This window comes from Apis mellifera, linkage group LG2 (genome assembly GCF_003254395.2).
Source record: "Apis mellifera strain DH4 linkage group LG2, Amel_HAv3.1, whole genome shotgun sequence".
NCBI classification, from domain to species: domain Eukaryota; kingdom Metazoa; phylum Arthropoda; class Insecta; order Hymenoptera; family Apidae; genus Apis; species Apis mellifera.
Genome location: NC_037639.1, coordinates 11,971,565 through 11,985,781, shown reverse-complemented (window position 1 = coordinate 11,985,781; position 14,217 = coordinate 11,971,565). Strand labels below are relative to the sequence as shown.

At 45.3% G+C, this 14,217-nt stretch overlaps 1 protein-coding gene across 1 annotated transcript in view; it reads right to left on the bottom strand.

Annotated features, from left to right (window-relative positions):
- LOC410853 (irregular chiasm C-roughest protein) overlaps positions 1-7,004 on the bottom strand; it is a 150,442-nt gene extending 143,438 nt beyond the window's left edge. Inside the window, exon 1 of the mRNA XM_006568167.3 lies at positions 6,906-7,004. The gene's annotated coding sequence lies outside the window, so the exon portion shown is untranslated. The remainder of the gene's footprint in view (positions 1-6,905) is intronic.
- Between the last annotated feature and the right edge of the window lie 7,213 nt (positions 7,005-14,217).

Here is a 14,217-nt window from a genome sequence, read left to right as displayed (position 1 = left end):
GCCGTTCGTGAATGGACGCCGCGGGATCTGATCGATTTTTTTCCACTCCGCGGGGAGGGAAGCGCCTTTAACGAGTCTCGGATCGAGATTGATTTGAATATCTCGGCCGTATATCATCGTTGGATGAGGGAAAGGGATCTCTCCCTATCCTAGAAAAGCTCGCTACTCTTATCTTTCACTTTCGATTCGGTTTCGATCAATCGTAAACGATTTCCATTCCGTTCCTTCTTCTAATTACGAAGAGGTTAGGTTAAACGAAGCAAAGTTTTAATCGATCGTCGCGAATATTATTCGAAATTTCGATGAGTAAGATGGGTTTTTAAGAATGTATGGGGGAAACGGGTCAAGCTTAAATATTTGGGCAGCCAATGGGTCGGATAATGATGGACAAGTTGGAAATGCTTGGAGGAGGAGATTCGGGACAGGAATATCTGGAAACTAACATTATCTTGGGTGCGATAATTTTGCCGAGGCGAACGTCGTCTATAGAATGAAAATTGCATATAGTCGGTTGAATGTGTTCATCTCTAAGCTATTCTTTTTCCGTCACTCATCGTTAAACGAGACGAGAATGAAAGAGCAGATGAGAACGAAAGAGAGAGAGAGAGAGAGAATCGAGGTGATATTTATCGGTTACGTGACAGCGAGGGACGACGAGGGAAAACGTTGTATACACGCGTGTGGAATCCCCGAATGCACGCGAAAAAGTGCCACGAACAGGTTTTCCCAGCTTTCCCCCTCCCCCAAGTTAGATGTAATTCCATGATACCTGTCTAACTTCCGACGTACTCGGTGATTTTGCAATTTCTCCACATTTTATTTCCTATTTTTCCCCCTCCCCTTCCTTTCTTCCTCGAAAACAGAGCACGGTTTCGTTCGAGCACGATGCGTAACGAAACTTCGCTTTCTTCGGCAGAAGAGCGAAGGAAAAAAAAGGAAAGTTTTCTCCGACGAGAGCGTCGCATTTCCTCCCGCGAAACGCTTCAATTTTCGATAACGAAAGATCGTGCAGAGATTTGACAGCGAGAATAAAACGCGTCCTATCGTTTCCACCCTACAAACTCATCCGATCGATCTCTTCTTCGCGATTTTTCCAATTACTGACTCTCCGTTCGTTCCTCTCGGCGTACGATCGTTGGCGCGACAACACGCGCGAGGAGAAGAAAAAGAAGAAGGGAAAGAAGAAGAAGAAGAAGAAACAAGGCCTCGTTAGGGAGGGCCGAGCGGGAACGTGGTTGGCGTAAAACGGCGATCAATCACGATTTTCTCCGGTGCTCGTCAGTCGGCGCATACGTACGCGTCCCAGTTCGGGAACGAATGGGGTCGTTGAACCGTTTCTTCGGATCCATCGTCCAAAAATACACGGAGGAGGATCGGGGAGGAAGGACGACTCGGCGAGTCGTAACGAGAAACGTAACGCAGACGACACGAGGGGGCGAAGGAGCGTCGACTGCGACCGGCGGAAGGAGCAAGTGGGGGAGAAGGAGGAGAGAGAGAGAGAGGGAACACAATGCTTAAGCGGAGAAACTGCGGTGACAAACAGTGGACTGGAGCCAGAAAGAGGGGTGGAACGGTAGCGAGGGGGTGAGAGAGGCGTCACGGGGGAAGAGTGGGCCGTAGAGAGCGAGAGAGAGGGAGAGAGAGTGGATGGATATACGTACACATCGCGATGCGAATCTTCACAGAGAGCAGGAATTACCCGTCTCGGGTAATTTATATTCTTTCAGCGCGGTTATTATGGCAACTGAAGCTATTCTTGGATAAAGGGAAAGATAGAGAGATGCGGGACACGCGATGGATGAAGACACCGAGGATGGAGAGGAGCGGAGAGGATAGGCGGGAAGTTTGAAACAAAAAGGAACGCCGATCGAGAGCGAACGAAAGCTTTCACAGTCGACCGAACCCTGCTATTCGGATCGAATCGATTTGTCCTCTTCTGGGACAACGTGGATAAGGTTCTTCCTCGCGACAGGTTCTGCCTCGATCGACAATCTTCAAGATTCCCTCTTGCCGCGATCGACAAATTTTCCTGTTGATTTATTCAATTTCGCTCGTTACGAAACGCGCGGTTGTGATACAAGTTTTCGAAAGACGAGAAATCTAGATCCCCAAGTTTTTCGTATTTACTTTTTAATATTTTTCTTTCTTTATTGATCCTATTTTACTCCCCGTTATTTTCTCCATTTTTCTTTTTTTTTTTTTTTTTTTTTTTTTTTAATAAACGCGAGCGATGGCGATTCGAGAACGCGAAACCAATTGAATTTTCGTCATATCCCGGTCACCGTTTTCCACGATATCAAACACTTCGAAACGGTATCCACGCGAATAGGTACATCAATTACTCGTCGAAACTCGTCCAAAACTCGCGTCCTTCTTTCATTTTTATTTCTACACATCTCGAATTTTTTTTACATTACACACGCGGCTCGAGCGCAGGGGCGTACCTCCCCGAAGGTAAACCCTTTCGAACGCGTAGGCGATTCGCCCGTTTGTTTCACGCGCGGCGACGCCATCGAATCGGAAGGGAGAACGGAAGGGGGATTGGCGGCGAGACAACTTTTGATTTCTTCTATATTTCCGCATCTGGAACGGATTTCTTCGTTCGCTTTTTCCCTCCCCCGTTTCACCGCCCTGCCGCCTCTGTCACCTCGCGAATTATTAAAATCCGTGGCCCCGCGCGGAGACGAGGCCGCAACTTTTTCAATTCTCGCCGCTTCAAACTTCTCCAAACGAAGGTAGCCTAGCCACGGGGTTAGGCAGGGGAACGCACGAAAATGAAATTTCCGCCGGGAATTTCGCGAGAAAACGCGCATGGAATTATCTCTCCACTCTGGTTCAGCCGTGTGTCATACGAGACCTTTTCCGACGAGATATGGAAAAATATCCCTGTGTATCCTCGTTAATCGCGTCGAAATGGAAGACACAACGGAGCGGAGAAACAAAGAAGGGAAAACAAGAAGAAGAAAAAGAAGAAGAAAGAGAGAAAAAAGTAACGGGGAAAGGGGATAGCGTTACATAGGACGAGCCTTAGTTAGCCGGTGGAGGATGAGCTCCTACGCCCATGCGCTAAATCCATGATTTACTCCCGGCGAGCGAGTTCAAAGGGAAGAAGGGTCTCCTCGGAGCCAAGAGAAACTTTAGTCTCCACCTTGGAGACGTCTCGAGTGCATCTCGTCCCTCTGGCCTCTGAATTTAACATCGAAACTGTACCGATACGCCTGGCTGCGTATCTCCCTCCCTTCTTCGTTCCGCGATAAAAATCGAACGAATCCTCCCTTCTTTTGTTTATCTTTGCGGCTCCGTTCGATCGATTCCCCCGGTAATGGCGGACAACAGGAGTCGGTCAAAGTCCGCATTGTCGCGATATTAGATCGCGATAAATTAAACGGGTTCCGCTAGGCTGGTTAAATCCTTAGTTTGTCGGAAGGGGAGGCGAAGCGGGAGGGGGCTGGCAACCGCTACCACCGTAAACTTCTTAACTGCGCCACTGTAACTAACTTGCCGGTAGTCTCGAACGCCCGAACTTAACCGATGAATAACTGGAAAATAATCAGCTTGAATATTCATCGCTGATCCCCTTTGCTGCGCACCTCTAGCGCCGACTCGTCGCCGGATTATTTGTTTCCTTTCTTGTCTCCGTCAAAGATCGTCCAGCGCGAGCATTCGTCGAGACAACAATCGGAGAAATCCCTATCTCTCTCTCTCTCGAGAGAGAGAGAGATTTTTCACCGTTTTATTAACCCCTCGAAACGCACAAACACACACACACATCCCCTCCAAGACCCGTTTCCGTAATCCGAAAGAATAGTAATAGCCATAACCCGCGCTCCATTCCGCGCGTTAATATCCGCGCGACGAATTTTATTTACGATCCACGAAACCGCCTCCCGCGCTTCGAGAAAATCACCCCGCCTAACCGTCTAATAAATAGCCTCCCCGGCTCAGCCGTATGAGCGATGAAAATTAATTAGGAGTTTAAATGGAAATTCAGAGCGCTAAAACGACGCCCGACACTCCCCCTCCTCCCTTAATTCCTCCCTTTATATCCCGGGCCGCAGATCGCACGGAACATTTCCGCCTCTCCTTCTCCATTTCCCCCCACTCCTCTCGCGGAAAGGAGCAAGATTTATCGATCGGCTCCTCCGAGATCTAGACCACGTTGGCGACCCACTGTTCGGCCGAGGTCGCCGAGTCGGCTGCATGCAGCCACGACCGAAAGCGAAACGAAAGCCCGGCCACGGCCGGGTTTTTTATTCTACCGATTTAACTCGTCCTCCCCGACGGCGCACCGTCCTAATTACGAATTTACCGAGGCAAGAAAGGTTAATTTGTAGGGGCGAACTAAACGGCGTCTTTTCTCGCGCGTTCAGAAGAGTCCCCGCGTTAAAGATCGGGGGCGGAGGGGGCGGGGAACGGCCGAAACCCGTTTAATTCACCGGCCAAAGTTTCGTCGTCGTGCTTTAGAAACCCGGTTAACGGAACCCGTGCTTCCTTTCGTGGAAGGGTTAATTAGAAAAAAATCGGTGGAAAAGATTTGTACGGTGGAAAGAGCTTTTGGAAATTATCCGTTGCGTCGAATTTTCTGACAAGGAAGATGATCGATAAATCCGAGGAAGGGAAGAGTTGGACAGGAAGATCTCGTTATTTAATCGTTCGGCACGGATTGTTTAAACGAAGGTTGATTTTCGCGATTGAATTCCACGATTGTATAAATATTTAATACAAATAATCGGTATTTGTGATTCAGTTGGTGCGCGCATGAACAAGCCACTCTTTAAATATCACGGGTAGGTGTGAAATAACAATACACACGCGAGCTGTCAAACGCAGTTTCCACAGTTTCGTTTAATAGTAAAAAGCGGATTAAAAACGCCGGGTCCCGGTCTATTTTCCGAAACACCGATCAGAAATTTGGTTATTACTCTCCGACTCGTTGCTTTTAACTTCAACCGGACATTGCGTTACGTAAAAAAGCTTCGTTCCCGTATATGCGCGTCATTTTTCGTAAAAAAAATAGTTTTCATTCTCAGAAAAATATTAACGCAATAAGTTTTCTTTTTCTATTGAGAGGGAAAAAAGAAGGGGGGGGGGGGGGGGGGGAAAGATAATATCGTACGCTGTTATCGTAATTATTGTTATTTTTTTTTTTCCAATATCGCTTTAAATTTTTAATATCCGCTTGTCCTACGTACACCCCATCTAACGCCATATCTGTAAAAATGTTCACATTATATTTAACGTGTCAGTAAAAACGTTCCATATTTCGCCATCCCTTGAAATATCGAATAAATATAATACACGTCGCGAATTATCTTTCATTATTAACGCTTCGGAAAATACGAGATGTGTAAATTAATTTAAAAATTTTATTTATGAATCACGATAATATTAAATTAATCACCACGAAATAGCATCCATCGTTCATTTAAATCATATATACAAGATTATGTATATGCAACGATACAAATTATATAGCTTATTCAAATTTAAAGTAGAAAAAGTATCCTTAATTATCGCCAAGATGAGCTAAACGTTCCCGATTCGACCGTAATCGAACTTTTATCCGTGAATTGCGTCTATTTTCAATCGGCTTTCATTTGTTTCGATGCATATTTATAAGACACACGTTTCTAAATCTTATAATTCGAACGACGAAATCCAGGCCATCGAAAGTAAACTGTACCATTCTTTCCATCAAGTATCCCGTCACCCACCCGTCACCGTCCTCCGTCATTAATCACACTTTTTTTCACCCATTCGATCGATCAATTTTTTCCTCGCGTCCTTCAACACCAAACCAATAACCAAACTCGCCCCAAGTATCCTGAACGCGCGTCAACGAGAACATTGAATCGCAGGGACAATTTCATCATATGGAATTTCGAATATAATTTCAAATATTAAATAGGATAGGTTGTAATCTGATCGCTACATTATGGATTTATGTTTAGAAAAAGTTAAATGCATGTATGTGAAAATGATAAAAAAAAATATTCTAAATATTGAAGAACTGGGAAATCATTGTGGCGTAAGATATATGCAACGACGTTATATAATTTTATATTATATTTTAAATTAGTTAATATAAAGTCGATCTTGATATAATTATAAATTGGAACGAATGCAATATTAAAATAATTGAAGAATATAAAAATAGACCAAGGAAGCTATTATTTTCTTAAATATTCGACAAAATTCATTTTCAAAAATGAATTTCTCAAAATAATTTCCACGCGACTTGTCTCAAGCCTTTCAGAGGAAATTCAAAAATCAATTAATAAAAGTCATATTTTCTGAAAATCACTTGTATTATTCAACGATCTTTTCGTTAATTAAACTTTCAAAAAATTGATAAAATGAATCTGAATTTCAACAATAAAAAGATCCTTGAATACTTTAGCCCATTTCCAAACAATATCTCTTATATCATTGATTTTCAACCCTCTGAAGCGTGATATTTAAAACAGGGTGAAATTCTATTCGAGTATCACTTTTGGGATAAAAGTTCGTGAAAAACTTACGCAAACTATTAGTACCAATTATATTATTATCGATCGAATTTATAAAAAAAAAAAAGACATCCGCAAACACTTGACGAGTATAACAAGCCTGCTCGTTTCTTCAATCACAATTATCGCGAAACCACTCGCGAGAAATAAACGAGAAATACCATTCGATCGCATATATAGATATCGTGAAAAGAGAAATTAGAAATTAAGTTGGAAAGGCCGGTATGGATTTTGGGAAGATCGGTTTTGGGGGGCCATTCATTTGCGCGCGAAACGTAAATAATACCCGAGAAGGTTGCACACCCTCGACGGAATCCCGATCGACGGAATCCTTCCATTGGGCCGCAATTTGCGAATTCAGAAACTCGTGCCGCTAGAGGATGATGGGGAGCTTACCTGAAAGTGCAATGCTCGCATGTCGACGATTGAATCTCCTGTTGATCCCGTACGAAATCCGCTAACTGCATCGCAACCGGCGCATCCCCGAAACGGTTTCCCTTCCAACGGTTCCGCATCTCCGATACCTGTAACACGGGATTGTTGTCGTGCTTACCGGAAACTCGTTACCCTGCCAAGATATCGCCCCTCCTCCCCCTCCTGCTATGAAAGTAATAGCGTAATCACGGATGAAGAGGCGATAATCGAGGGGCGGTAGCTGGCTAATTATCTAATCCAAAGAGAGATTTGGCGAAATATTGGATCGTGCGTTGATCGATTGAAATTTTATAAGCATCTGGATGGAAGAGGAGCGTGCTTCGATTAGAATCGAAAGTCTATTAAAGCCGCGCGGGAGAAAAAAGGGGCGGAAAAAAAAGAGTGGAAGAAGAGGAGGAAAGGGAACGAAATGAAAAGTAGAAAGGTGGTGACGATGGTGGTGGCGAAGGGAGAGGGAAAAATGATAAAAATAACGGAAAAAGAAGGAGGGGAGAAAAAAAAGGGAGGAGGGATGAGAATGGGAGGAAGGGATGGAGAGGCAGGCTTCATTTAGGAAGCCGAGGTTTCGACGCGACACGTCCCCGACAATACGCAAAAGAGCGAAAGAGACGAATTAATTGCATTTCCGTAGCAGTCGGCCCCGGCCGCCACGATGAAATCTAGCGATATTGCGCGTGGCATTGATCCACTAATAAACGAAACAATGTTACCGACCATGGTGAAATGAGTTTTCGCGGTATAAAACGCGCGTCCTGATTGCCCGTGTGCAGTACGCGCATTGAAATAACTTGAAGCGTCGGATAAATAGAGCTATTAACTTCGTTAAGATTGACGATGAAAGAGCACGACTGTTTTATATATATATATATATATATATATATATATATATATATATACATACATATCGTTATACAGATGCCGTGGTAAAAGTAAAAATACAAATAATTACCGAGGGAAAGAAAAATGGACATGCGAGGTATAATACGGTCATTGCGGAGAAATTCTTTCTTTTCTCGCTCTTTTCTCGTCTCTCTCTCTCTCTCTTTCTCTTTCCCTTTCCGTCGCGCTACCAAACAAGTATAAATATTGAACCAAGCGCCCGTTGGCTTTCTTCCTTAATTAGCCGTCGCGGTATCGATCTCGTTCGCCCCCACGGGGGACGCACAGGTATTTTACGACCGCTCGAAACCCAAGTCCAGACCGTTTCGAACGCTGGCAAACGATTTCTCTCGCGATTTTCAAACTATCCCCTCTGATTCTCTCATTGGCAAACGATTTCGGATTACACTTCGGAGTATACCGCGGTTTCGATCCCAGTTTACGATACCTAAGCAGAGTAAAGAGGAATACTGACCCGCTCGTAAGAATACGTAAATCAGTCCGTCGTATTTTATCGCGTGGAGAAATCGGTTCAATTCTATCGTTTATTTCTACTCGTTTACGCTACTTATCAATCGTTGAATCTAACTACTGATTAAAGAAGTGGATAAATCTTTCAACCGTCCAACGTGGACCGTCTGACGGGAAGCCAAAGAGCAATTTGATCATTCCTTCGTCCTTATTGACCGATCTAGACCGCCGTTCCCAGCTTAGAAATGAGAATAGATCGTTTCAGGGGAGAGGGGGCAGGCAAGTTAACACGAACCCCGAACCCATACTTTCGATTCGATCTAAATCACGACTAGACGAGGCGCGCCGAAAAGAAGCGCGGTATCGACGAGGCATTGGAGGATTTATCGAAACCAATATATATATCCCTGTGGTTTCGAAAGTGGCGAATGCGCTCGGCTCGTTAATCGATGCATTCCACGAATCATCCTCGGCTTGTCCACCTCTCTTCGAAGCTTCGATCGTTTATCGAGCAAGCCCAACGCTACTGGAAACATTTCTCGAGCGTTATCGACGATAAAAGTCCCCCCCGAAGGCACCGTTCCTTCGCGAGGAACGCGCGATCAAACGCCGCCGCCAGGCGACTCGCAGCGCGTTAATTAGAAGATTTTTTGCTGTCGCGCGAGACAAGATTTCTATCCGCTTGCCATCCTAAATCAAGAGGCGTGCGACTCCCCGGATGGAATGGAGTTTTTTGCCCGCACAAGGGCAACCTGTTGAAAGAAGCCGCGTGAAATTCATCCTCGGTTCTGGGGTAATTGGTTAGGCGGATTCGGGACTCCTCTCGCAGGATGGACGCAGCATGGGTTGGCGAGCGCCACCAACACGGAACGACCGCACTCGACCTCGTCCCTTCCGGTATAACAATCCGAACAAGCCAAGATCTTGGCAATGATAGAGGGTAGGTGAGCGGACAAGTTACGGCCGCGTCCGCGATCGTAATTGTAACAGTTACGGAGCTGGTCCTCCTCGTTCCACGAGAGATTGTTCCGCGCCCTAATTGAGTTGCGTTCAAGGAATACACGCGAAAACGAGTTTCCATCGTCTAATTAAATTGTTCAAATAGGACGGACACGTTGAAAGGGATGGACGTTGAGCACGTAGGGGTGGCGACTGGAATTCGAAATACATATATATATATACGTAAGAGGGTACTTTATGCTCTCGTAATAAATCACGAGAGGTCATAATCGCGGCGAGTACGTAATAAGGGGGCGTTCGCCAGGCCGTTCCTCTCCGCATCTTCCTCTTTCACGAGCGTCACGCGAGAATAATCGTCGCCGACGAGGCGAACCACTGATACCATAATAGACGGAGCTAAACATCGTCTCTCCGTGGAAACTTAACAAGGACGTTTACACGCGCGCCTCTTCGAACTCCTTCTCTCTCTCTCTTTCTCGGGTCGGCGACGAATCCGAGTTAAAAATACGGGCCATTCTACGGCTCCGTTTTCCGCGAGCGCGCGTTTTTCGCCAATTCTTGGCACACTCGGCGTTCCTCGGAGTTGGAGGAGCGAAATTCCGGGGAAATAGTGACGGGGCCCGGGAACGATCGACGCGAGAACGCTCTCCCTCCCCTCCCCCTATCGCGTAAATACCGGGGCGACACGCGCTCGTTACGCGTTCCTCGTCGCCTTTCGGATAGTTCATCGCCGGCTGTTGGAATCTGTTTTGTTCGTCTTCGTCTTCGTCGTAGTCCTCGTCTTCCTTCCTTCAAGGGGACGAGAATAGAACGAATCCGGGTGGGGAAGGGCGTGAAATAAAAGTTGGGGGACGAGCCGATGACGTTTCGGGGGGATGAACGTTTTCCTTCATCCCTGTTGAGAAAGTTGAACGCGGAATTGGAGGGAAGGATTCGGGGCAATCAAACTTTGGCCGCTTTCGAGTTTTTAGGCAATCCTTGCAACTAGATCGCGTACGTTAAAATCTCTCGCAGACACGCGATAGAAGTAACGCTTGAATTCGGTGTATACAGTATAAGTAAAGATGTAGATGTCAAACTTTTTTTAAAACTTTTTCAAAACTGCTCAAAAATATATCAATAATGATATCGTGTCGGATTTCACGTTAATGACACGTTTGGATCGCGAGGTTACGAATTACTGGACCAAGTCTATCTTTACACGTCATTGAAAACTATTCGTGGTTAATCGAAGAAACTGACTTATTCGTAAGGGATAGTTATTAAAAATTCGTAATAAGATTTCGCAGGAAAGAATCGAGGATCTTGTTACTCGTTCCGTTTTTTCGAGAACGAGATACATACGCTTACGCTATTTTTCCACGGAGTGGAAATATCCAGCGTCATTGTACAAATATTCGAGCGCACGGGGCTCGAGCCGGATGTGAGGATCGGGAAAAAAGCAGCTGGAGGGGAAACGCGGAAAGGAAGGGTGGCCTAAAATTATCTCGAATATCTTCGTTCCTTGGCGAACAACCGGCTTTCGACGAACCATCCGTTTCTTTTTCTCCCCTTCCGATCTCTCCGATCCGTTTCTCGCGATTTTTGTCTCGTGCGACGCACACCGGCGCCTTCGTTGCACCGGAAGCTTGCTAATAACTCGAGAAAGAGGAGAGAGAGAGAGAGGTGGAACGCAAGAGCGAACGAACGATGGTTGGTGGAATTCCAATCCCGTTCCTCTGGAGAGGTTCTCGGGGATTCCTTCGATTAGAGAAATTCCCTAGGTATCCTCGGCTGCCTGACGAATCCTCCTCGGTTCCACGCTCGATCGAGAAACGTCTCGTAGACACGTGGCTCTGGTAAACATCCGTTTTGACGGATGGCTCTCCCTTATTGGGTTTTCACGCCTCCGTGAAAATCTGGCTCTCCCTCGACTCCCTTTTCTCAACCTCGAGCCGGGACTCGGCGAAGAAGCGCTCTGAATTTCAACGAAATCTTCCGAGTCGTATAAGAAAAAAGCCCAGTTCTTTTGAAGGAAAAAAAAAAGTGAAACTTTCGTGTTCGTTGCGAGATCTATGAATAACATTTGCAACTTCGATCGATAAAACATGATTGTACAATCTCGTACAAACATCATAACTCTATCTGCATATTTTAGACTGGACATCGATTTTTTATTACATATATATATTTAAAAAGATGAGATTTCTCGCGAGATGTCGTAAATCCGTGATTCAAAAACTTGACTCGAAAATCGTGAAAGAGGAATAATAACGGAGATACACGAAGAAGGTATTAGGGGAAGCAAGGTAAAACGTCGAAACCTTGACGATCGGCCCCCGAGAATTCTCGCCCCCTCCCCCTCCCCGAATCCCTTCCGGCGACGAGTATATTTTTACCGAACGCGAGTAATTAACCCCGGGACCGGGGGGAAAAAGGTAAGCGGAAAGCGTGCATCAAAGAGGCGGAGGGTCTTTCGCTTAAAACCGCGCGAAACCGACGCGCCACACACAGAGAAGGAGAAAAGAGGAGCGCTCCTCGGTAACGAATTCCTCCGCTCGGGGATATTTTCGTCGGCGCGAAGTCCGTGTCGTTTGTCGGACGATAAACTTTGTCCCTCCTCCTACTCTCCCTCCCACTCCTCCTCCCCCTTCTATCCCGCGCGGGACGGATGCGAGCTTTGATGGGAGCGCTTAAAAATTTCGAAGAGGACGAAACGATTAGAACGAGAAATAATGTAACCTTGGAATAATATTAGTGCATTGAGAAAGAGAATTTTCTCGTCGATCGAATCGAAGAAAAGATGCATGCATCCTTAGAAATTTCGAAGGAGAAGATGAAAAAAAGATTAGAACGATAAATAATGCAACTTCGAAATAATATTGGTAAATATATTTAGCTCGAAAGAGAATTTTCGCGAGATCGAAATGGAAATTCAAGGCGAGATTAAAAATTGATTTGACACACGAGGAATCGAAGCCACGATGAAATCTTCGTGTCACGAGATGTCAGATCCAAGGAGAAATCGATACGATAATTAAAATAACAACGTAATAAATAGTGTCTTTTTCTCTATAGATCAATTTATTTATTAAACAGTGATTCCTTTCTTTCGAGATAATAATAATAATAATAATAAGGAGAATTCTCGCGGAAAATCTTCGATTCGACTCCACGCTCCTTTCACCCGTCCGCGTATCGTTATCCCGGAGAAGAAAGATTACCGGTGACCCGTAACAACCGTTTACCAATATCTTTCGCGCTATCGTTCACCCGCACAAAGCGAATCCGACGAATCCACGGTTCCATTTTCGAATTATTTTTACGCGATAATCCTTTCGAATCGCGACCGTTTCTATTCAAAAGAAAGAAAGAAAAGAAACAAAGCCATCGACCCGTTATTATCGAGCGCGTGTACACGATTCGTTCTTAAAACAAGAAAAAACGAGCGCGTGCGGTTTTTCCCATCCAAATTGCGAAGAAAATCGATCCATCTCCCTTCGTCGATTGACGAGAGAAATATTATTTTCTTTTTTCTTTTGTTTTTTTTTTTTTACATGGAAAATTGACGTCGTACCGAGACGGACGTATTAAGACGGTTGATCGGTATTTATCGGCGGTCGCGACACGATTTCACGATGGAATCGTGCAGCCTTTTCGTCGCGGGGGCGAAACTTGCAGCTATAAAATCATTTCGCGGAGTTTTACGAGTTGGCCGAAGTTAAGGCGACGTGCAACGGGATTTGTCACGTACGGGCAATAAAATGCTGCACGCCTTGAAACGCGTTTCGCAAATCGTAATTGCCCCGTGTCTGCCGTGCGATACGTGATCCGGAGACCATCTTCCGAGAGTTCCCCCCCCCTTCTTCTTAAACGCGGGGGGGAGAGAATTTTCACCGTATGCTCGTTTCTGATAAACATCGTCGCGACTAAACTAAATCGAGAAACGATTCCCACGAGGGGAGGAGCAAGTTAAAACTATCAACTCGTCCGTTTAATCGTGAAATGATCGCGCCTCTGGATGGAAATTATCGATTATTATATACCCGCTTTCGAATTTTCTTCGCGCCATGTTTTTCTACACGATGTAATTGCGATTGTTCGTGGCCTCGGGTAATCGAGGTTTCAGGGGGAAAAAAAAGAGGGTGAAAAATATACGCAACACGTTTTATCAAACGCAAATACATTAAATAAGAAAGCGAGGGAATTTTTTTCGTATATGGGATATCTCGTGAAAATGTATCCTTTCCATATCCTGCGAAGAATTTCCATTTTATTATTATTAATCGAGTTAATCCCCGTTTCTCCAACACGATTTGCACAAAATCGCGCGAGGTAAACTCGTCATTCGATTAATTAAAGTTACGGAGTTCCCTTGATGAACGAATTTCCCCAATCCGGTCAAATATTTCGCTATACGGGCCGCACGTCCGTGTCATTTAATTATCGAGCGAGAAGCGATCGGGCCCGTGCCGTCACCGCCACGGTTTTCGAAGGGCGGCCGCCAATCCAGATGAACAGAGATAAATAAACAGAGAGAGGAAGAGGGAGAGAGAGAGAGACAGCGAAGTGAAAAGAGGGACACGGATCGGAGAACGCCCACCGATATTACAGGGTTCGCGATACGTTATCATGACAATTGCAAACGACTGAATCGGCTGTCCCGTTTCTTGATTGCGTTAATCGACGATCGTGATTCCCGAAAGGCTTGGACGACGTTCGATCCGATCGGATCGAACGTTGGCGAAAACCTCACCGATGGAACCGGTGATTCGCCTCGTCGCTCTCGAGCCTCGTCCTCTCCATTTATTCTGCCCGGTTTTTTTTTCATCCTCTTCTTTTCCTTTTTTTTTTTTCTCTCCATTCTCGTCCCGTTCCCGAGAATCTGGTGTTTGTAATATTCATTTGCCACGGTCGATGTGATTCCGCCGGACGATCCCGATTCATTGTATCCCGACGACTTCAAACGGTGTAATATTGACAA